Genomic DNA, 24,726 nt, shown 5'->3' on the forward strand with positions numbered 1-24,726 from the left:
ATCTGACTGACTGAACTGAAAAGTTTGCTCATGGATCAGTCCTTCTATTCTGTCGAGGAGTTCCTTGAAAAATTATGCCGAGTCATGTGCAACATTGTTGATTGAGTTTACATAAATTTATTGCTTTTCTTTTTATGGTTTCATAAACATTTTATTTTACCTGTTACTACCTGTACGTTGTAATTTCATGTACTGACATGTTCCATGGCCTCGGAGATTTGCTTCTCAGTTTTGTCCTACGGAAGTAGAAGTGTAAAATAAAATAAAGTACAAAAAAGACAGCAGAATTCACGATGAAGCTACGAGAGACAGAAAAAATTAAAAAGAAGATTAGGAAGACAAAGCGCAATATAGCATTTTCTATAAGGAAATAAAATTGTACAATAAATTACCCAAGAGGTTATTAAAATACTAATATTTGAAAAGTCAGTAAAGGAAAAATGTGATAATCGATGTGGTACTACAAATTCAAGGATTAATTGAGTAACTCAGAGGAGGGAACGGTAAAAAGTTAACATTGTGTGGTAGTACAAAGCTATAATCCCTCACGTTAATGAATCTCACTGTAAAATCCGATGGCCGGTGTCTGTGACGGACAGATGTATCCTCTTTCCATACTCTTGAACACAACACATCATTTATTGCAGTGATTTACAAACTCACGTTTTTCAGATGGATCAACGGGACGACACGAAGTGTTCAGTACATTGGCTGGAGTATCATCATGGTTCCGATGCCAGCCGAAACTTAGTTAGTTGGTCCTAAATGTTAAAGTTTAATACAATAAAGCCAATATTACAGTTACTCGCAGCACAGAAGGTACCCAGATTATACTCATACAATATTAGACAATGACAGCACTTAACGATTTACAATAAACTGTATATATAATTTCAATTCAATATAAAAGTTTTCGTCACTCACAACCATGCAAAATGAAGAAAGGAAGAGAAATGTGTAACACATTTTTTCTGTTCATGCCTTAGAACTACCGCATCAGGTGTGACGTTTTAATTTATTACCTCTTTACTACTACCTCAGTTCGCAAAACATTTTGCAGGCAGTGTCCAAATATACTACTCGATGTACACGAAAAATTATAACACGATACGACTCGTAGTTCAGGAGATATGACGTCATCAACAACGAGATGCCTGAATAAGTAGCTTTTGCATAAAATGGAGTGCAAATTATCCAGGCTATACTAATCCAATGTTTGATAATGAGAGTAGTTAGCGACATTTTACATAGGTCACGTTGCGGTCACAAGTTACGATTTGCTGGAATGAGACCTATCTGACATATCGTATTGCACTAATGACATACTACAAACTTGTTTCCATATTTTGCATGGGTACATAATGGTTCTCTGCGAGTTCGTATTTCCCCGTAAACGCAGCCATACTTTATCACAGAAAAGTGTCTGACAACATCAAATGCTCCAGATGTATGCCTGTGGTAGATCAAGTGCTACATCGTCTCCCCCGGCTCCTGGTGTAACCAGTACTCCCACAAACCACTATCATTAACCAGTAAAGCCGCAAATCCTTAAAGAATCGAAGTCCTATTAGTAAAACAGCTTCAAACGTTTGTGGCTTGACGCATGGGTTAATGTGTTAAATATTTTATGCTAAGCGTCTGAGGGAGAAAAATCGTAACTTCTGACCTCGACGTGAGCTATGTCCTGCAACGTTTTTCCTGAAAACTAACGAACAACGAACAGGTATATAGCTGTTACATGCAGGACAGTGCAAGAACATACACCATCATTCCGTTCTTGACAATATTACAATGTGTTTCTGACTTGTAGAAATTATCAGTTTTGTATCGTGACGCTGTCAGATCAGTGTGAAATGCGGAATGGAGCAGTAATTTTCCTTCATAGAGTGCTTCTGGCTTATGTGTGTGTATGTGTGTGTGTGTGTGTGTGTGTGTGTGTGTGTGTGTGTCTGCTTGTGGGCGCGAGTGTGCTAAAACTGATACTCCGCTTCCAGAGGGTCATGGGACGCCGTATTGTAAGCGGCTATCGGCGTCGGCTTCTTCCGAAACTGGTAACCCCGCCAACACCGGACACCTGTTGGCGTGACGCGTGAGACAACGTGTAGGCTGACACACTGATTGCCGCCTGCTGGCACGTGGCGAGTCGTGTAAAGTTAGCACCCCATTTACGAGAAATATACATTTTTTCATAGTTCTTGATAGATGTGCCATAGTTGTAGAGTTCTTCGTACAAAATTTGAATAGTTCTGCAGAATTTAACGAAGAAAATAACAATACTCGAAAACATTTTCGTATCGAAAACATTCTTGGTCAATTTTCGCAAAAAGTAGATTCGTACAACAGTTCTGAACAGAACACCAAGAGCTCTATCGAAAATCCTAATAACATCTTTTTTGGCGATGATAGTTTATACAGTAACTGCTTTGATGTTAGACCCACTGTCTCCACAGAAAAGAATAAATTCGTACAACAGTTTTGATGAACAGTTTTAGATAACACCCCAAGACTTCTATCGATAATCATTGTAAAATTTTCTGTTGTCATAATAGTTTGTAAGATAATTGATTAATTGTGGGGCTCACTTTACAAAAAAATTATGTATATTCGTACGTTCTGATGACAGCTCTGGACAGCATTGTACGAGTTCTATCGAAAATACTAGTAACATATTCTCTGCAGGTAATTGTTTTCGTTGTAACTGCAATTAATAAGGAATGCTTATGACCATTTCCCGTGAAGTTTACACCCCTTTTAGAAGAAATATACATTTTTCATAGTTCTTGATGAGTCTGCAGTAGTTATTGAGTTCCCTGCTCAAAACACGAATAGTTCTGCAGAATTTCGGGAAGAAAACAATAACTTGGCAAAATTTTTGTATAGTAAAAATTTATTTCTCTGCTTGGAAAAAAAATTGTATAACAGTTCTGTTGGCAGTTCTGGATAGCACCCGAAGAGTTGTATTGAAAATGATAAGAATATTTTTGTGGTGACAGTTGTTTATGCGAAAATTGTTTGAATCTGGTACTCACTTTCTCTACGAAAACAAAATTCGTAGAATAGTTCTGATGATAGTTTTTGAATAGCACCCACAGAGTTCTACCGAAAACTGTAATAACATTTTTTGTGACGATGGCATTATATGCGATAATTAATGCAGGACACACTTTTGTCTTGTAAAAGTAATAAATTCGTACAAAATGTCTGATGGCATTTCTTAATAGGAGCCTAAGAGTTCTACCTAAGACTGTAGTAATATTTTTTGTGGGGATAACAGTTAATGAAATAACATCATTTACGAGAGACCCACTTGGTCTACATTATAATAAATTGGCACAACCCTTTTGCTGACAGTTCTGGATAGCACCGAAAGAGTTCCTTTAAAAACCCTCATAACATTTTTATGGTGCCAATAGATTATGAAATAGATTTGTTTTCACTCTGCAGTGGGTGTGCGCCGATGTGAAACTTTCTGGCAGATAAAAACTGTGTACCGGACCTGGTCTCTAGCCCCAGGCTGTGACGAAGCAATATCGTCGCAATATCCTTTCTTCCAGGAGTGCTACTTCTGCAGTTTTCGTAGGACAACTTCCGCGAAATTTAAAACGCAGGAGATGAGGTACTGCTTGAAGTACAGCTATGAGGGCGGATCGTAAACTGACACTTTTATTTAGGACTTATGTGAGACATAAACAATGTTACAATGTGCAATGCAGTACACAAGAAGCTCTTTTATCTGGACTAAGTGGGACCGGGTATAATACGGATAACCGAAAATCCGGATATATATTCTACTAAATACAAAAAGTCTAAATGTTCAGCACTGTACAAATGCCGGTACACCTTCTTAAGACTGACTGTAGTAACTGTAGGTGGAAGCGTGGGATGTGCACGCTTAGATGATTCAAAGAGAGAAGACTCGTCAGTGCAAAACAAACAGATGGCTGAGAGAGCAGATAGATTCACACGTGCCACTAACCAGATGGTGTTACACCTGTCGAGAAGCGCACCAGAGGTACAGTGAGCTATGGTGGAGTGCTGTTGGCGTGGTTACTATGCAACGTACTTGATGGGCACCAATACAACGTTATATTAATGTACAATACTTGAGAAACACTGTCATTCACACTCTCTGAGCTCCTCAATCACTCAGTACTGGACTAAATTACCGGCCTAATGATAAGCAGCTTAAGTACCTCACCGACAACATATCTTCGTGTTATAAGAAAAAAAGAGGAAAATACCAAGGCACATAAAATATGAATCCGGATAAACCGGAAATCCGGATTAGTGAGGACCAAATAAACGAGGTTCTTGTTTACAAATTTCGAACTCCGTATTAACGTTAATACTGTATCCCCTCAACATTATAACACCTCTATCAGTCATGCACTGAATTAGGATTTTAACATACTACTTAGTTATTTTGTGCAATATATTCATTTAAATATACTTACATTTCTATACATTGTAAAAGACTTTTGACTCTCGCTGTAGTGTAACTCATCAAACTTCCACACTTCCTTTCTAACTAGATCAAATGTTTGCAACAACATTAATGATAGCAATTTGAAATTTATTCGTTACACACAGCACATGTTTTATGTTTTTATCTATCCTAGCGTCTGGTGATGTTGCCACCTAACTTTCATCCATGAGGGTCCTGGGCATATTTTTAGGTGTTAGTGGGTCCTGGATGTCACGAGAGCTCAAAACAATTACTGTTTTACGTAACAAAATTCTTCTGGTTCTTCCTGATTCTAAAGATATACACATTTATGTACAGTACGTCGTCATTCTCGTGCTTAAATGTCATTTTGTTTAATTTGGGCGCCTCAGTTTCCGTAGAACCTCGTTTATATAATATCTTCGAAGAACCTGTAGACTGTTGTATGTGCAGGAAAAATGTTTACATGGCATAAAACAAAATCAGAATGCATTTCAACAGTTGCAATATGCTTTAATGATTAAAAACAATGAGCAGGACAGGCATCAAAACTAGGAAAAACATGAAAATTGTGCTTGTATGGACGGACAGGCAACATGTCACATAAACTGAAAAAACTGCTGAAAGCATGAAAAAGGAGGCCAGAATAACAAAGAAAAGAAGTAAAACTAAAGACAATGAAAAGGACACGAAAGGTGTCAACAAGATTATGGAGCAGGAATGGTTTGCAATGTAGTCCTTGAGAAGAAAATGACATACAAATCTTTAGTTTCAATTTTCTGTAATCAACGTGTTTGCATACAGAGCCACTTTTACCGGTAACTCATCGACTATTAAAGCTACATAAACAAAGCTATGGATGAATAGTAACATAGTGCTTGCCTATACACTGAACCACATTATTCAACAATGTATTAAATACTTTAAGCTGCAGTATGTCATATTATGTTCTTAAATTATTAGCAGAAAAAATTGACTCTTGAAATAAATTTTTTCTAAAAATAATCAAAACATGAAACTGGTAAATATTACTGGTTTCCTGCTTCAACAACGTAATAATTCAAAGAATAAATTTTCTTTCTTATCTTTTATTTGGCATAGTGTGTAAGTACATTGAACCTAAAATAACAATTACGTATAATTCACTATGTAAGAAAAACATCAATATTCACTGGACAATGTATTCCACAGATTTACAATTTTTTTCACCTAGAGCTCACAATATACCAATTCTTTGATAAAAACTTAATTCTTGAATCTATTGACAGTCTTGCATTATTAAATTTCAAAGTACGTGTAAAAACTACAGTCCGTGATGTACAGGTCCCCTTAAAAGCTCTTCTTCAGGATACACTATAACCCAGAAGGAAATACATATGTAGGGAATTCAGTAACACATAAGCATAGAATTTATGAGGTGTGAAACAACTAAGGAAAATAAGTACAGAAATAAATACGTGATATATAGGGCATAAAATGCTCTTATTCTAGTAACTAAAACAGGAAGGCTGTGGTTCCAGAAACAAAGATACTAAGAATTAAAATAAGAGCTGTATTTGTAATATTTAGATGTCAACTTTTAGCAGTTGCTTACCTCATAAAGCAAAGTTCCTATGTAGAAACTGCTTGTTTCGTCTCGTCGGTCTTGTAGCTGACATTTGAAAATTTTCCTGTCTTGACATACATGAGCAGGTGTGGAGAAATTATCGTTTCTTTTGAAACACTCTGTACAACTTTATACAGGTCATCGTACTGCTTCCAGTAGGTTCCATTGAATACATATGCCGTGTAGTGTTTGATGGAGCTATTATAATGACTGGCACCAACGAGAGTGTACTATTGATTGTTGACAACGATTTCTTTCGTGATCGTTTCCAACACACATTCCTTCCTTTGATTCGGAGGAAACTGATCTTCAGTTAATGAACAAGTTGTTATAATAGTACCCATCATCAAGTAGCATCCGAATTTCTTTTCTTCGACTGCTTCTCCTTTAGATTTCTTGCATTTTTGATAGTCTTTAGACCTCCATTTGTTACATCTACAGCCTCTTGCATGAAGTTATAACCAAGTCTGAAAAGCACATACGTATCAACGGAAGTATAATATAGTTTCACATAGCGTGAATTTAGACACGTCAGACACGATATGTATTTTTACTGCAAATCGGGAAAATTCCCCAACATTCGGCTCTGCATTCAGAGACAATATTTTTCTAGAGATTACTCCTTTTCTTAGGAACGGCATCACATATAAAATATAAAATCTCTGCTTAAAATGCTGGGACTTTATAATTTTTTTGTCCAAAACATCAAAGGCCAAATCCAAAAATGGATGGATCACCATTTGAATGGTACTTTTGATATCATCACTGAGTGATAGTGCTTGCATGAATAAGGTCATCAGAGAATCGAAACCGCACGTTCCCTTCAAGTTGTAGGTAGCAGATTTGAATTTGCTTGACGACCCATTTGCGAAAAGTGACAAATTAATGTCTATGCATTTCTTAGTCGAATTCCAGTTTGGGAAATCATCTAAGTAGTTTTTCTTGATCTTAGTTTGCATGCTCGATGTGACAATGATTTGATTTTGAAGCTTTTTCAGCATCGCACTATCCTCCATTTTATTTGTTACAGGTCTCTCGGTTTTCTTCTGTTTTCGAACCACAGGATCAAATTTCAGTGACATCCCTGGTGAAGTATGATTCTCGACAGTCTTTTGTAGAATGAAATATCTCTTTAGAGTCCGAAATCGGCAGTAAATTATAATCTGATGAGCGCTGAAAACACACACTATCAATCTTGACTGAGAGACTGTTGTTCTCCGCATTCATAACAAGTGAGCTCGAAGTAGCACAAAATCTGTATTCAAAACTATTAAAAATTTTGTTTAACTCTGTCTCATTGCCATCTTCGTGTTGGGTCTCAATTCGTAAGGTATTGTTCAGTGTGCTCTCAGAATTATCGAGTACATGATTGCTTTGGGGTTTGTTATCTTCAACTTCTTATTTTTTTCTCTCCAGTTTTCTTCTTCATGGTAAATCAATGATGCTTCAGTTGGTTTGTGCTCCACTGCTTGCTTTAAATCTTGTTTTTCTATCATAAGTGGTGCTAACAGATTTGTTTCCTCACGCAGCCACTTCAAATGGTAAAAATGAATTTGTCTACTCGTAAAGGCAGCTTGCCAAAGTCTATTGTCTTCAATTTTGAAAATTGTCCTTCAGTCGCTGCTGACGAACGAATCGATAAAGAAATATGGAAAGATGGACACATCACAGCTGTCCACAGTGGTACATAGTACATCAACTCTTTCAGCATCCCTGCAGCATTAGGAATGTTGTACGGATTCACATCAAAGAGATTGTCATCCTTAGCCTGATTCGCGATTACTTCAGCTTCATTGTAGATACGTTTTGCCCTATCAATCCACGCGTTTGTGGTAGATTCCTTAGAGTTCAAAATGGATTCCAAAAGACAGTCATCATTGTTTTCAACATCATCAGTTTTCTTTTCATCATCTTTCTTTTGATCAATATATGAATGACGTGGAGCACCTCCGACAATGTTATCAAGGTGGCGCTGGTGTTACATTGATGAATATTCTTGACCGCACTCATCAATACCAAGATGTTCACTCAACGCAAAAATGGTCTACCATAAAACCAACAAAGAGGAAACTTGGAAAGCCTTCAAGACTGGAAATAGGGAAATGGACCGATTTGATGGCTGATAAAATTCATGAAGATCACAAAATTCCATGTGCCTTTTGTTTCAATTACTCGAAAGTGTGTGAAAGATCAAGTTCAAAGTACTTCTTGAAGATCAAAAGAAGATGTGCAGAATGCGGAGCCACTTTCGAACACATTGGTCTGAAGAAGCCAAAAAAGGACAACGATATAATGCTAAGCTCCAGACTTTCAAACTTTTCTGACGATAGTAATCACCTGAAAAGAAGACAACTTAGTGGCACGAGAAGACAACAGCTAGCTGCTGAATTGGTTGATAACAGGATGCCAGCTCTTTGGCGAAATGATGAAGCGAAAAATATCTCTTTCGGTGACATGATTCCTCCAAATTTACCAAATGTTGACGTCTTGAGAAAGGCTAAAGAAGAGGAAAGGGACAAACGATTTGGTATAACAACTAGTAAGTCTGTTGAAAACCTGCAAATCGCAAAACATACAACCCATCGGGACGAAATTCACGCAATCGGATTGGACCCATTCTTCTGTATTTATTGGCTGAAAGATCACAGTCAGTTGCACAAATATTTTCATCAAATCAATAGCAGTGTATACGGTTTAGTAGATGCTACAGGTGGCGTTGCATTTCGAGTTGTTTCATGATTTTGGGATCTGTCAAACAGGGTTGACTATGTGGAAATTAAGTCAATGTACATATACCTTTATCAGTACGTGTGCATCGGCGAAGTAAACGTCACTAGTAAAGATCAAAATATCATCAATCACTTGCCCAACTTATCACATGATATCCTCTTGGCATGACACAGCATTCCTGTCATTTTTCTTTATGGAAATCGTCAGATCAGGAGCTCCCATAACAAAAATCATGGTAACTGATTTTGGTAAGGCTTTGTTGGTGGCCATTTCTAGAGCAAAAATCAATTGCTCGGACTTAACAGATTATTTAAATAGTTGTTATAGTTATATTGTTTTGCATGAAAGAATAATTCTATCCTCGTGTTGTTTGAGAATAGATTTAAACCATTGTATGGTCATGATTTCGAGTTGGAAATGCTTCTCAAGAGGTAAATCAAAAGTCAAACAATTTTAACTTCTAGTTTTGGCCCATATTTACAAAATGGTTGAAATGGCTCTGAGCACTATGGGACTTAACATGTGAGGTCATTAGTCCCCTAGACTTAGAACTACTTAAACCTAACTAACCTAAGGATATTACACACATCCATGCCCGTGGCAGGATTCGAACTTGCGAACGTAGCAGCAGCACGGTTCCGGCCTGAAGCGCCTAGAACCGCTCGCCGCCGGCACGACGTCGTCAGTTACGATTACAGTGCACAAGCGATCATTACATTAGGACCGTGCATTAGTTGGAATAGGTCCCCTGATCGAATGAATCACAATGTACTGTCACTCCAGGTTGATAGACCTGTCCGAATAGACCGTCACCCCGGCAAACGGCTGCTGAAAATATGCACCGTGTCACAGGCGTGGGTAAAGTTTTTTTCTACGTTTCTGTAGTTTTGGTACTGTAAACAAAAGGCGAAGCAAACTGTAGGATTGGCGGCTGTATTGAGAGTATAAGTAGGGAAAGGAACATAAATGAAAGTGTGAGAGAGAAAGTGTGATCTGACGAGTTCTCATTATTTGTTTGTTTCCTTTGCACTTAATTAGAACCGCACATCGTTCAGTGTTACTCTATTGTTTATTTTATGCCTTTAGAAAGTAAGAGTTTATTTTATAACTAATAAAAATTATTGGACAGCGCAATTTCTGCCTTTTTATGTAACCAAAGGAATTACGTTTGATGCAAGTACAGTATACGCGCACAAATATTACAAAAACTATGCTACTAGTATCATTATTTTTCATTCAATAGAATGTTCTTCATCATGATCGAAGTCTAGAGTTTTCTGGAGAGTTGAATGAGCTATGAGCTATGAATGACTGAGGCATGTTGTATACAAGCTCGACGAAGTATTGAAACAATATTCGTCAGATATTGTTTGCGTTTGCTTTTTCAATTTTACGTTTTTCTGAGGGCATTGCGCTTTCTATAGCTTTATGGTAAATCTGTACTTTCTTTTTTGTTTTTCCTACAACATCCATTTGTTTCACGTTACAAATCCACTGTTTTGAATAAAATTTAAACTGAACATTGACAATTTCAGTTTTGGTATAAATACTGTTTTCTCTAAGAAACAGAGAGGAGGATATTTACGTATAACGTAAGTATTGCGCATGTTAGGTGGCCCTTTATACATCCTCACTTAAGTGCTAGACTGCTGACCGCTTCCAGTTTCTGGGGGAATCTAGTAAGCCACTGGTCGCATACGCAAACAAAGTGATCAAAATTAGGTAACAACTGATAGGTGGGCAACACACGTCACGTCAAGGTAATGCGCTAACGATCTTAATCGACCAAGGTTACTACGGAATCCATCGCAGTCTCGGATTAATTATGATAGTCTAAGGTAGTTCTACAACTCCATGCGCTGGCCAGTGGGGAGCGCTGTTAGGCGATGGCCCGAACTCAACGGATTTTCAATGGATTCACTGGTAGACTTCGAAGCCACTATGACAGCTGTGAACTACATTATTGACCACCTGCATTTCTTCATGCTTGATGTTTTCCTCCCGGCCGCTGTTGCCGAGCGTTTCTAGGCGCTTCAGTCCGGAACCGCGCTGCATCTACGGTCGCAGATGTCAAGTCCCATAGTGCTCAGAGCCATTGGAACCACTTCAATTTGATGTCTTCCACGATTACAACAGCATCGTTCAGCAAGGCAAATGAAAGTGTATCGAGGGTAGAGTCGTGCTAAAGTGATCTGAAGAACGCTGTAGCGAACTCACTTTGTTGACATGGCCACCAAATGCGCCTGACGTGAAACCAATGGAACACATCTGGAACGCTATCGGACACCATGTCCAAGATCACAAGCCAGCGGTACGTAATTTACGAAACTGCTTGTCCTGTGTGTAGTCATCTGGCACCATATACCTCCGGATATCTAAACATTCTGCGTGGTGTCTGTTTGTTCTATATCGTGTCTCCCTACCACTTTCGCGCAACGACGCCCTCAGTGTGTTTTTTAGGGAACTGACTAGTTTGAACCTGGGACCTGTTGCTGGTAAGGAGACGTCAGACCACACATGACATGTAGAATTCAGAAGAGTTCAGTGAGACTAGCGATGATATAACCAAATACTTAATGATTTCAGCGTCAGCTCCACTGCACTCCCTATAAAAGAATCGTAATACTAACTGAATTTAGTGGAAGGGGTTGAAGGCTTTCCTACTTTTAGTTAGCTGGTAAAATAACGTCGAAAAAGCAGTTAAGTTTACCATTGGAAATTTTATTCTACTCACAAAACATCGTTTATAAATTGCACTATTGATAAAAGGAAATCTTTTAATACAGGATGGTAAACACCGACTGCGTTCAACAAAAATGTGAACGAAAATTCCCTGAATGGGTTTCCAAGTTCTACAATGGATCGAAGGATGACCTATGCCATCTAGATTTAAATTAAGTTTCACAAAAGAGGAAACTATCAAAATGGTCTACAGTGACCCTCAATTATCTTTAATTATTTATCTAACTTGTCGTAAATTACAGTGGCTGATGTGGCTTCTCAATAACTATATAACAGAAAAATCATCGCGTTTCAGATTTTTACTTCAAGTGGCAAATGTGAACACCATGAGCTTTAACTGACGATCGACACTGGTAATACCCAAAAAGGGGATGTAACAGATGAGACTTCTGCAGTTCTGAGTGAAGCCTTATGCGCTCAAATATGCGTCATCGCGTGCGTTCATTACCTTGTCGGTGTATGTCAGGGGACGGCGGCCGGCGCAGCTACGCTCACCTCGCCGTCTCGGAAGTAACTCTCTCCTAACTTATCCTTACTACAATTTACCGAAGTTGGTTTAAAAAAACTATCTGACTGTGTTTTCATCTTACCAATCAGGGTCTCAATGTTAACCTTAAGCTCCGCCTACAAAAATTCTGTCTATCCAATAAGAAACGTTGTACTTTTCGTGGTGGGGCAATGTTTTTAAAGTTTGCCACGTAACAGAGAAGCGAAAAAGTCTCACACTAAAACTTGCAGCTGGTGTGGTCCTTTTAGCGTTATCGTAAGATCTATACTGTTCTTCTGGAGGGCTCTATCTTTTAACATGGGCTGGGGGGTGATCCTAACGTAACAGAGACGCGAAAAAGTCTCACGCTAAAACTTGCGGGTGGTGTGGTCCTAGCAGTTAGCTGGCGACGTGGGTGTCTGTCCGTCCCTTATCGTAGGGCTTTCTAGCTTAACACGGTTCTGCTCTCGGCTTCTGTTCTCGTTTCTCCCCTCGGAACTGCGTCTGTCCCACGGTGGGAAGGTATGACATGCATTTAGGCATTCTTGTGTTAGTCTGTGGTATTCCATTTGCTCACTCGTTACTCGTATTACTTTGGTTAATTTAATGTCACGATTTATTCGGAGCTATGTGGCATACTCTTGGATTAGCTTATCATGTCTGGGTTTTGATGGAAGGTGTTGGATTTGCCTGACACCTTACAATAAGTAAAAGGTTATGTTGAAACCATACTAAAAAGAATTGCTGCTGTATTGCGTTTTGTGTGTGGACTCACATACTAATAAGCAGGTGGTCACAATGGTTCATTATACAAGTATATGCCTGTCTATGTAATATGAGTAGGTTAGAAGCATAACTCACATGCTCCAAAAAAATAAATTTTCATAAATGACTAAAAACGTGTTTTATATGCGTCGTGCGCATGTCCCATATATTGACATCAGTATGTGCAACAACAATGGATATAATGTATATTTCATTTTATGTTTGCTTACTGAGAAATTACAATTATTTAGGGTTACGAGGGCAGTTCAATAAGTAATGCAACACATTTTTTTCCTCGGCCAGTTTTGGTTGAAAAAACCGGAAATTTCTTGTGGAATATTTTCAAACATTCCCGCTTCGTCTCGTATAGTTTCATTGACTTCCGACAGGTGGCAGCGCTGTACGGAGCTGTTAAAATGGCGTCTGTAACGGATGTACGTTGCAAACAACGGGCAGTGATCGAGTTTCTTTTGGCGGAAAACCAGGGCATCTCAGATATTCATAGGCGCTTGCAGAATGTCTACGGTGATCTGGCAGTGGACAAAAGCACAGTGAGTCGTTGGGCAAAGCGTGAGTCATCATCGCCGCAAGGTCAAGCAAGACTGTATGATCTCCCGCTTGCGGGCCGGCCGTGCACAGCTGTGACTCCTGCAATGGCGGAGCGTGCGAACACACTCGTTCGAGATGATCGACGGATCACCATCAAACAACTCAGTGCTCAAATTGACATCCCTGTTGGTAGTGCTGTCACAATTGTTCACCAGTTGGGATATTCAAAGGTTTGTTCCCGCTGGGTCCCTCGTTGTCTAACCGAACACCATAAAGAGCAAAGGAGAACCATCTGTGCGGAATTGCTTGCTCGTCATGTGGCTGAGGGTGACAATTTCTTGTCAAAGATTGTTACAGGCGATGAAACATGGGTTCATCACTTCGAACCTGAAACAAAACGGCAATCAATGGAGTGGCGCCACACCCACTCCCCTACCAAGAAAAAGTTTAAAGCCATACCCTCAGCCAGTAAAGTAATGGTTACAGTCTTCTGGGACGCTGAAGGGGTTATTCTGTTCGATGTCCTTCCCCATGGTCAAACGATCAACTCTGAAGTGTATTGTGCTACTCTTCAGAAATTGAAGAAACGACTTCAGCGTGTTCGTAGGCACAAAAACCTGAACGAACTTCTCCTTCTTCATGACAACGCAAGACCTCACACAAGTCTTCGCACCCGAGAGGAGCTCACAAAACTTCAGTGGACTGTTCTTCCTCATGCACCCTACAGCCCCGATCTCGCACCGTCGGATTTCCATATGTTTGGCCCAATGAAGGACGCAATCCGTGGGAGGCACAACGCGGATGACGAAGTTATTGATGCAGTACCACGTTGGCTCCGACATCGACCAGTGGAATGGTACCGTGCAGGCATACAGGCCCTCATTTCAAGGTGGCGTAAGGCCGTAGCATTGAATGGAGATTACGTTGAAAAATAGTGTTGTGTAGCTAAAATATTGGGGAATAACCTGGTGTATTTCAATGCTGAATAAAACAACCCCTGTTTCAGAAAAAAATGTGTTGCATTACTTATTGAACTGCCCTCGTATATTATGGATCATGTGAGTTTTGTTAATGAGCTATGGAACATGTAAATTTTGACAATCCCCATTTTGGATCTTGTGAGTTTTGGTACTGAGCTGTTTGGATGATGTTGGTTTCGCGGAAACTATCGTGTTGCGACTCGATATGCAACACTTTTTGGTTACGACTGCAAGCCACTTTCTCTTCTACAGTGTATATATAATATTACATTCCAATGTTAATCGTGATAATTATCAATTAATCGTCTTTTATGGACTTTGCTTGTGTTAGTTTACAAAAGATATTCTCTAGTTTGGAATACCGTTTGCAAATTCATACAAGAAATGTCTACCGTGAACATTTCTTCAGTTTAATGATAAAAGAAATTTACAAATTTTCCATTCATGAGAACTAATTATTGGTCACAAAGAAAAGTAGAATATTATAATCAGGAAAATAATTAAAACTTATTAAGCATTCTTCGGGAAGACAGAAACTATCAAATCCCAAAGGAAAATAAGCTACTAAAATAAAATTGAGGATTTGAAGGAAGTACACTTCTAAAACTGAAAATAACTTTACTCTTCTATGTCTATATCATAACATTAAGTTTCTCTTGAATCGTGTCACACATACGTTCTGGATCAGCTTGATCCAATGTATTCTCATCAAGGACATGCTTATAGAACTAGAGACCCTCAATTTCTCTTCAGTTTTCCCCGTAATGGGCAGTCAGAAGTTTTTCAGCATCCCTACTTTTCTCTGAAGAGATTGAATTCTTTGGTTGGATGAATTCGGGATGTGTAAGTGCATTTACTCCAGATTTAAACACTCCAAGGTCATTTCTGGATGCTGTGAACGTATCCTTGGCCTTCCTCTTTCTCCAACGGGTGAGAAGTTTTCTTCCATGACTTGTGTCTCAAATTAGTTTCATTCCAACCAGTATATTGAATTATATTCCCGAAAATAACTGAACAGAACAGAAAACACACTCCACTGGCACCAATATTTACTACTACACAAGAAAATGGCGCCGAATGAATTAATCGCTGATTCGTCAAGATGAGGTACGGGACGAAACTCACAAGATCCCACGGATCATGAGACTTTTGAAACCAACCATGAAGTTTAACATCGGTTTTCTCAAGGATTTTGTGCCAAATGTGAATAGCTGTTTCGTGAATTATGTTCTATGTATAAAGCTTTGTGAGAATATGTCGCCATCTCAAGTTTCATTATTTTGCAGCATGTGAGTTATGACTCTAACCTACACATATGTACACTGTTGCAGGCTCTCAGTAATAGTATCACACCCAAATTATAAGTCTGTAAACACAAAGCTATGATACGAAAGAGGGTTTGCTGACACCCGAGAAAATGCCCTTGCTTCTGCGACGAGAGTATGGGAAACGACAGTAAAAATTTGGTAATTTTTGAGATTATTTCTCGCTGAAAACAGCGGTTTACCTAAAAGTACTTTAAAAATGGACATAACAGTCTCTACCGCAAAAACATTTATTTCGATGGTAACCGGTTTTGACCATACTCAGACACTCATACAATGATGGTAGGCAGTGACGGTGAATGGAGTGGCTATCGGAGTTCGTGGATTTAAAACAAGCCCACCGTCATTGCCTACTTTCAAGGTACGGGAGTATGAGCTTTGTCAAAAACTCACCGAAACCGGTTACCACTGAAATTAATGTCTTTGCGGTCGAAACTATTTGTGTCCATTTTCAAATGAACAAGTTTATTTTCGAGAGATATTTTGTGGTTGTCATGTCATGCCAATAACTCAACTGCGACGTTTAAATTAAGTAGTATTTAGTTAAGATTAGTAACTATCTCAGGAGTAAGTGGCATGAAACCACTCCCAGTAATTAGCACAGGTAGTTGCTACACTGCTGCAGCTCCCTGTTTCGTTCGCCGTACACTGCACAAGGTGGAGATACCCCACCGTTACGCGCAGTCACGGACTCAGCGTCGTTAAAGAGTGCTGAGGGCCGCCGAAGAGTTAGCCAGCCCGGCACCAAAGTTGCTCCTGGCGACGCATCTCGCTCGGCCGCCGCCCAGAGTTACCCAACTCCGACGCTGCAGGGCATCTGGCGACCCGCTGATACAGCCCGTCGTCCCACCAACTTGGCGGCTACTTTTCCTTCCACACCTCGCCGGCACATAGGTGCCAAACTGCGAATATACACTCGCTCAACACCGACCAGAGTTGTGCTCGAAGGCACAGCCTGGTGGACAGACGATACACATGCAAGGGAAATTTATGTTCAGTCAGCCATTTACAGGGTGATTTATAATATAATGCACTAACTATAGATTTCTACTCTGATTATAGGTTTGACAACCTGACCACTTCAGATTAATAAGAATTATATATTAAAGTTAGTGATGGTTTAAAATAATTTAATGGAAACAAATGACATTTTAAAAGATCTGTTTCTTTGTATCCGTAAGCTCACCGGAGAAAGTATTATTTACGCTTTCAAAATACCTCACTGGTCACTTAGAATTCCTGTAGATGGTGTAAAGGCGTACCTAACTGTCACGAGACCTTCCACAGCTCAGATACATAACGGCAATGAACTGATGTGTATGTGCCAGTTAGTCGTATAGATTCAGTGATGTAACGGATCGAAGTGGCACCTGACAGTCCGATAGAAATGTAGGTATCATGTTGAAATGTGCCCTCGAGTGAAGTTAGGAGATTTGTTGATGTATCAACGGAAACACACCAACGTATCTACAAGGAATGGTATACTACTCGCTGTCATGGCATAAGAACAGGGGATGTTAAAAGAACCTGACAGAGAGGCGTGTCACACCTTGTCAATAACAATCAGTTTCACGTCCAACAATTCCGTTGTCAATGAATGCAGGTCCATATCAACTAGTTTGCCTGTAAACATACAGAACAGAATCACTTGCACATTTGGAACCAAGTACTTTACTGAAGGCCATTGTTCACAATGACATCTAAAGCATCACGACTCCAGTGGGCAAAATGTGGTATAGTCCAAAGATCGCCGTTCCACATCAAAATCTGCAGCGTAGATTGATACCAGAGACATTAGCGTCGACATGCACGAGGCACTCCAGAAGACTACGCATCCCTCTCAGCAACAACAGTGCCCTCGCAATGAGGTCAATATACACATGGTCTTGAGCAAACTAGAGCTCCACCCAGTTCGGGACCTCAGCTGCAGCAGTCAGTATCATCGTCTAAGTTCAACGAGTCGTTGAAGTTTCGGAACTTGTAGTGTTGTTAATGTTGAACTTATACCTCAAGAGAGGAGTCTGCTAATTTGGGCATCAAGTGATGCTTCTTGAGTCAATGTCAGTTGTGAATTATCGAGTACTCTAGTAGCAAAGAACTGAGTCGAAGTTGAGTAAATCTTTTGTTCATTTATATAACAAAGTGCCCCGATATTTCTTGTTTTCGAATTTCATGAGCCTTACCCCAGAGCAGAACTTACAGTTGTGGGCCGGCGACTGTAGTTTCTTCTAGTCATAACACTAAACAACACAGGAACTGGTCAGCAGATGACTTTGGATGTGTAGAATGTTCCAGTGAGTCACGATTTTCCTTATTCACAAATGATAAAAAGCGTCGAGTACATCTATATCCCAAAAACACATTTGACTCACAATCTGTGGAGAAAGTACTTCAGGCCGGAGATGGCCATTAGATGTTTTTGGCTTGTTTTTCTTACCGGAACTTCGACCGGCCCATCCAGGTTACCGTCAACATCAACCAGGATGTGACAGAAATACTCTTTTCTCTACATCCTCACGGTTACGGTACTGTGAACATTCCCATCTTCCAAGGTGACAAAAGCCATGTTTGCTGAGCTACACCCATACAATCCCTGTTTGGCAAACTCATAGGCAGCCATTGTCACTTCGACTGACGTACGTAATCCACAGAAGGTAGGTATGAATATGCGGAACGGGAGATGAGACATAGCAACCTACATCTGGGCAGACTAGTAAATGTATATGTATGATAATCAAAAAATTGTGTGTGAAATCTTATGGGACTTAACTGCTAAGGTCATCAGTCCCTAAGCTTACATACTACTTAACCTAAATTATCCTAAGGACAAAAACAAACACCCATGCCCGAGGGAGGACTCGAACCTCCACCGGGATCAGCCGCTCGATCCATGACTGGAGCGTCCTAGACCGCTCGGCTAATCCCGCGCGGCGTATGATAATCAACGAGTGCTTGAATTACGTAACGCGTACCTGTAGCTAATTGTGGGTCCTCTACTTCGGATACGGGCTGTGTTAGCGTATTGTGTCCTAGTGGTTTGTTTTCATACCGATCTTACAGGTCAGATAGAATTTGGAAGTATCATATCCCAAATAAAATTATAAGTATTTTTAGACTTTAAGCCATGAACACATATCAATGCAGACTTTTTATTTCGTATATGTGACAATTATTTTTATGACAATTTTGATACCGGAAAAGTTCTTCATATTCAACAATGTTATGTGGACATTTTCTTTTTGTTTTCCTTCAGTTTCGAAGTGTATTTAAATTCGCGGATGGTGTTGAAAAGGATAAGAGCAGTTCTTTCTGGTACCTGTAATGCCTCTAGACCAGGGCAGTGAAACTCTTTTTCACCAACCACCTACTTCTGTATATTTGTTAGTTGTATAATTTTCAACATCGCAAAGTTCCACAGCAGTGGTGATTTATGAGGTAGGAAAATAACTTAACCTTACAAAATTTGTAAAGCAGAATTACAGCAAGTTAAAGCACATAATAATAAGAACTTGCCAAATATTTTATATCCAAATTTTATGAAAAGTTAATGAAAATGTTTTTAAAATCCGTACTGTCTGCCGCCCACCACAAGAGCTTGATCTCCCACAATTGGTGGTAGGGCCCAGGCTGACTACCACTGCTCTAGATGAACACTGCTTTAAGCTTAGCATCGGGAAGCGAGGACCTGCAGCTGGATTTCTGCCAATGTCTTCCTATGGCTTGTCGATGATACATCAATGAAAGTGTCTCCAATGTACGAAATAATATCGTCAATAGCAATTTAGTAATGAATGTCAATAGATACTGATGATTATTTAATGAAGGAATCGGCGAATTGACAGAAGGACGTCGAGAAATTATCGATTGGGATGGGCAGCATATATAACTCAAAAAGTTTTGTAAGTGAAGCCGAGCAGTAGAAGCAAAGGAAGAGATTAACTGAACATGTGAATGAAGGATCGTATCATTTATTCGCTCTGCTCCCCCCCCCCCCCCCCCTGGCTTACAGTTTTTACACTTTACAGTTCCTTCTAGTGGACATTATTATCTGCTGCCTTGACATGTGTCCTATCACTCTACCTCTTCTTATTGTCACTGCTTTCCATACAGTACTTTCTTCACCGGAGAATCTCTTCGTCCCTTAAACCAGATCTTCAACGTTCTTCTGCAGTACCACGTCACAAACGGTTCGGCTCTCTCCTGTTCCAGCTTTCCCACTGTCCATGTTTCAGCACCACGCAACCCTGTGCTCCAAACGTACTATTTTAGAAATTTCTTCCTCAGATTTATTCCTACATTTGCTACCAGTAGACTTCTCTTGGCCAGGAATGCCGTCTTTGCCAAGTGATAATCTGCTTCTTATGTCCTTCTTACTTCGACCGTCATGGGCGTTTTGGTTGCATTGGCAGCAGAATTTCTTTGTATAGTTTACTTCCTAATCACCAATTTTGATGTTAAGTTTCTCGCTATTCTCGTTTCTATTACTTCTAACTACTTTTGGATTATTAGGGTTTACTCTCAATCCACATTCTGTACTCATTAGACCATTCAATTCAACAACACCTGCTCTTGTTCTTCACGTTTACCGACCTTGTTCCTATTTCTCTCAGAATTTTGAACAACTTTCAACATTACCAACTGTAATAAGCTTATTCATATGAGCGTTTCTTATGAGCATCTCTTGATTTTTCCTCAGTTTTGCTTCCATTATCAAGCACAAACTCAGGCCGGCCTCTTGGTGCCTTTACATTTCCCAACGCCGAACTGATTGCCATCTAGGAGATCCTCAATTTTCTTTTCAAGTCTTTTGTGTATTTTTTCTTGTCATGAACTTGGATGCGTGAGACGTAAAGCGGATTGCGAGATAGTTTTCTTCGCATATGTGTGCTCTTGCTATCTTCGGAACAGTGTGGATGATATTTTTTCCGAAAGTCTAATGGTACGTTGCAAGTCTGATAGGTACTACGCAACAAACTGAGTAGCTGGAATCTTTTAGTGTCTCCGTGTCTTTTCCAAGTGACCTGAAATTCTGCCACTCCTCAGCCCTCTTTGATAAGGCAGTTTGCAGAGTGAAGATGACTTCATATGATGCAAGCCTCTTTTTTTTTTTTTTTTTGAGTCATTCCTCTCCTGTGCCAACCCTTCATCTCAGAGTAGCACTTGCAACCTACGGCCTCAATTATTTGCTGGATGTATTCCAATTTATCTCTTTGTCTACAGTTTTTTTCCCTCTACAGCTCCCTCTAGTGCCATGAAAGTCATTCTCTGATATCTTAACAGACGTCCTGTCATCCCGTCCCTTCTTCTTGTCGGTGTTTTCCATAAATTCGTTTCCTCTCCGATTCTGCGCACAACATCCTCATTCTTCACCTTATCAGTCCACCTAATTTTCAATATTCGTCTGTCATGTTGAGACATCCAAGGAGTAGTTTCGATTGTACCTGATGGAGTTGAAGAGGATAAAAACTGTAGGAGAAGGCAGAAATTGGAATACATCCAACAAATAATTAAGGGCACGGGAGACAGATCTGTAATGAACCACATCACTCCAGGCATGACAACCCAAGAAAAGAGTGGAAGGAGGAAGGGGCAGAGAACATAAATCAGGATGCTCTAATTTCCACTGTCGATCTCCTAAATAGGTGTTTAGTGTCTTACCCTTGCTTCCCCTCGTTCTGTTCCTCACTGTTACGAGATATTTGAGCACTTCTGCAAAACAGCTGATGTATTCTATACAAAACTCTCAGTTACCTACTGATTGCGGATGTATGAAATTCTTCAACATAACGAGATCTTCTTTGTAGGAGTATCATGACAAGCGATGAAATAATGGCCCCTCTAACTATTAGAGAGGCCTTTTCAGGTATTTTGTTGCGAAATAATGCGTTTTTAATAACATAATACAAATTATTTTGCCTAAGTAGAACCATCTTCGGATATATCGAACTCAAAATATATATAAGTAGTTTATAAAAGTAATTATTGATATGTATATTAAAAAGTTTTACTTGTGTAGTATGAGTACCACTAAATGTAGCAGTCTAAGAACATTGTACGGGTAAGTTGTCGCTAACTGCTTTAAAAGCAGGTGTGGTCCACCAGGACCCTAAGGCATGTTGTTGAAGGTACGTCAAGGAGGCCAGCGAGAAATGGCTAGACGCGGTAACTGCTTCTTCAAGAGCTCGTCTAATACGTTAGGTACGGGAGAGCCTTGCACCTTGGTATACTTTTCAGCTTTCGCCTCTAGCCAGTTCTGGAAAAGCAGTTTTATAAATTTTATCATTCCATTTTTAAATGATGATATTCACTTTTTGTGTTGTGAAATATTTTCTGAAACTACAAAAATTATCCGGAATATTATAGTTTTATCAAGTGTGAAAACATGTTCCAAGGTATATTTTGGTCATATAACTAGGAATAAATAAGGTATTGCAATTTAAAAGCATTATTAGACAGCAAATCTTGCCAATACTGTATTTAGTTGTCTATCTGTTACTTTGTTACTCTACGACACACAAAAAAACCGGTAAGTAAAATAAAATAAATTAAAAAGCAGTTAAACATTTTGAAACTGAAAATACTGGAAACTATCACAAATTTCCATTTTCAAGAGAATTGTTTAGACTTAAACGTAATAGTACGTCACTAAATATTCAACAATATATTCCAAAATGCTTCAATATTTTATACGCCACGTAAATGTGTAGAACATGAAATATTTACAAACGCTGTCCAAAACACAGCCTGATGTATAACATCAACAGAAACTATAGAAAATGCCGGACATTGATTATGGTGGTCTCTAGTGCGCATTCCTTCATGTGATCCTAAAATCAGTAACTTGACTGAAGTACTGGCCAAAGAACTTTACTTGCTTCTATCTTCTCTATACTCTTGGTACGATATTCTCCCCTACGACCGTTACATATTTGATGTCATAGTTTCACAGCTATTTCTTGATACTGATGAGACTGACATTCTTTCATAAGTTATGTTGTTTTGTCAGACGCATTTTAAAGCTATTGCAAGTGTTATGGAACCTGAGTTAATGCGGTTACTTGAATTTAAAATTGTTGAATGTCTTTATGTAACTGAAAAGAGGTTGAGTGATTTATAGAGAGGTTTCTTCTACAAAGAGCGACACTTCTTTGAAATTTAAATAAAGACTTCTTTTCATGAACAAAGTTTATATGCTCCTGGCTCAACACTGCCATTATCAGAACTTTATTCGTTTCTGAGCAGTAATAAGTAAGCGCACTGAAGGCGGAGAGAAATATGTAGACAGAATGTTGCTCTCAAGTGCAGATACCTCAAATCAAAGAACACATTTGGTTGCATAAATGGCTCACATTTGTAGTAATCAGAAGGCTGGAGAAAGAAACTAATTGAACCCCATGAGAGAGTAAAATTATGTTTGATGCTTTGTGGTCCTTTTAAGAAAAATGTCCACCAACGACATCAAGCATCTCGTCGGTCGTTTATATATAACTTTCTAAGTGAGGACGTTTGATGGTTCAAATGGCTCTAAGCACTATGGGACTTAACATCTGAGGTCGTCAGTCCCCTAGACTTAGAGCTACTTAAACCTAACTAAGGACATCACACACATCTATGCCCGAGGCAGGATTCGAACAACAGACCTTAGCAGTCACGCGGTTCAGGAGTGAAGCGCCTCGAACCGCTCGGCCACAGTGGCAGGCTGAAGACGATTGATATGAAACGCCTATATCTATCTTAAAACATCGCAAGGTATCTTAAGGTGTGTCCTGGAAGATATTTTGTGTACGACTTTCACTTCTCCATGTTTCTGTTCGCCTCCTTAGCTGAGTGGTCTACGCATCTGAGTGCAATGCAGCGGGCCCGGGTTCGGATTCCATCTAGGTCGAAGTGTATCCCCGCTCTGGGACTGGGTATTGTCCTCATCACCATTTCATCATCATCGACACGCTGCTCGAAGAATGCGGCGTCAGCTGAAAAGACTTTTAACTCTACGACCGATCTTCCCCAGGCGGGGATTCCGGCCATCATTGCCATACGATCATTTCATTTCCTCGTTCCTGTTTCAGTCGCCAATGGTTAGCGGGAAGAACGATTTCTGGCAGGCTTTCGCGTGTGCTATAATCTCTCTAATTTCCCTTCATGGTCCTTCCGCAGGATTTACACGTAAGAATCAAAGAAACTGGTGCACCTGCCTACTATCGTGTAGGGCGCCCGCGACAACGCAGAAGTGCAGCAACACGACCATGGACCCGAGAAATATCTAAAGTAGTGTTGGAGTGAACTTACACCATGAATGCTGCAGAGCTGTCCATTAATCAGTAAGAGTACGACGGCGTGGAGATCTCTTCTGGACAGTTCGTTGCAAGGCACCCCAGATATGCTCAATAAAGTTTATGCCTGGGGAGTTTGGTGACCAAGTGGAGTATGTAAAGTCAGAAGAGTGTTCCTGGAGCCACTTTGTAGCAATTCTGGACGTATGAGGTCTCATTGCCCTGCAGAAATTGCCCAGGTCGGTCACAATGCATAATAGACATGAACGGATGCAGTGATGAGACAGGATGTTTATGTACGTGTCGCCTGCCAGAGCTGTATCTAGACGTATCAGGGGTCCCATACCGCTCCACCCGCACACGTCCCACACCATTACAGCCTGAACAGTACCCTACTGACATGCAGGGTTCATGGAATCATAAGGTGGTCGCCATATCCGTACACGTCCATCCGCTCGATACAATTTGAAACGAGACCCGTCCGACCAGGTAACGTGTCTCCAGTTGTCGCCAGTCCAGTACGGTGTTGGCGGGCCCAGGCGAGGCGTACAGCTCTGTGTCGTACATTTATCAAGGGTACGGGAGTCGGCCTTCTCCGAAAGCCCATAAAGATGATATTTCGTGGAATGGTTCTCACGCTGACACTTGTTGATGGCCTAACATTGATATCTGCAGGAATATGCGGAAGGATTGCACTTCTGTCACCTTGAACGATTCTCTTCAGTCGTCGTCAGTCCGGTTCTTGTAGAATCTTTTTCCTGCCGCAGCTTTGTCGGAGATTTGATGTTTTACAGGATTACTGATATTCACGGTACACTCGTGAAATAG

The sequence above is a fragment of the Schistocerca nitens genome, chromosome 6, assembly GCF_023898315.1.
Source record: "Schistocerca nitens isolate TAMUIC-IGC-003100 chromosome 6, iqSchNite1.1, whole genome shotgun sequence".
NCBI lineage: Eukaryota > Metazoa > Arthropoda > Insecta > Orthoptera > Acrididae > Schistocerca > Schistocerca nitens.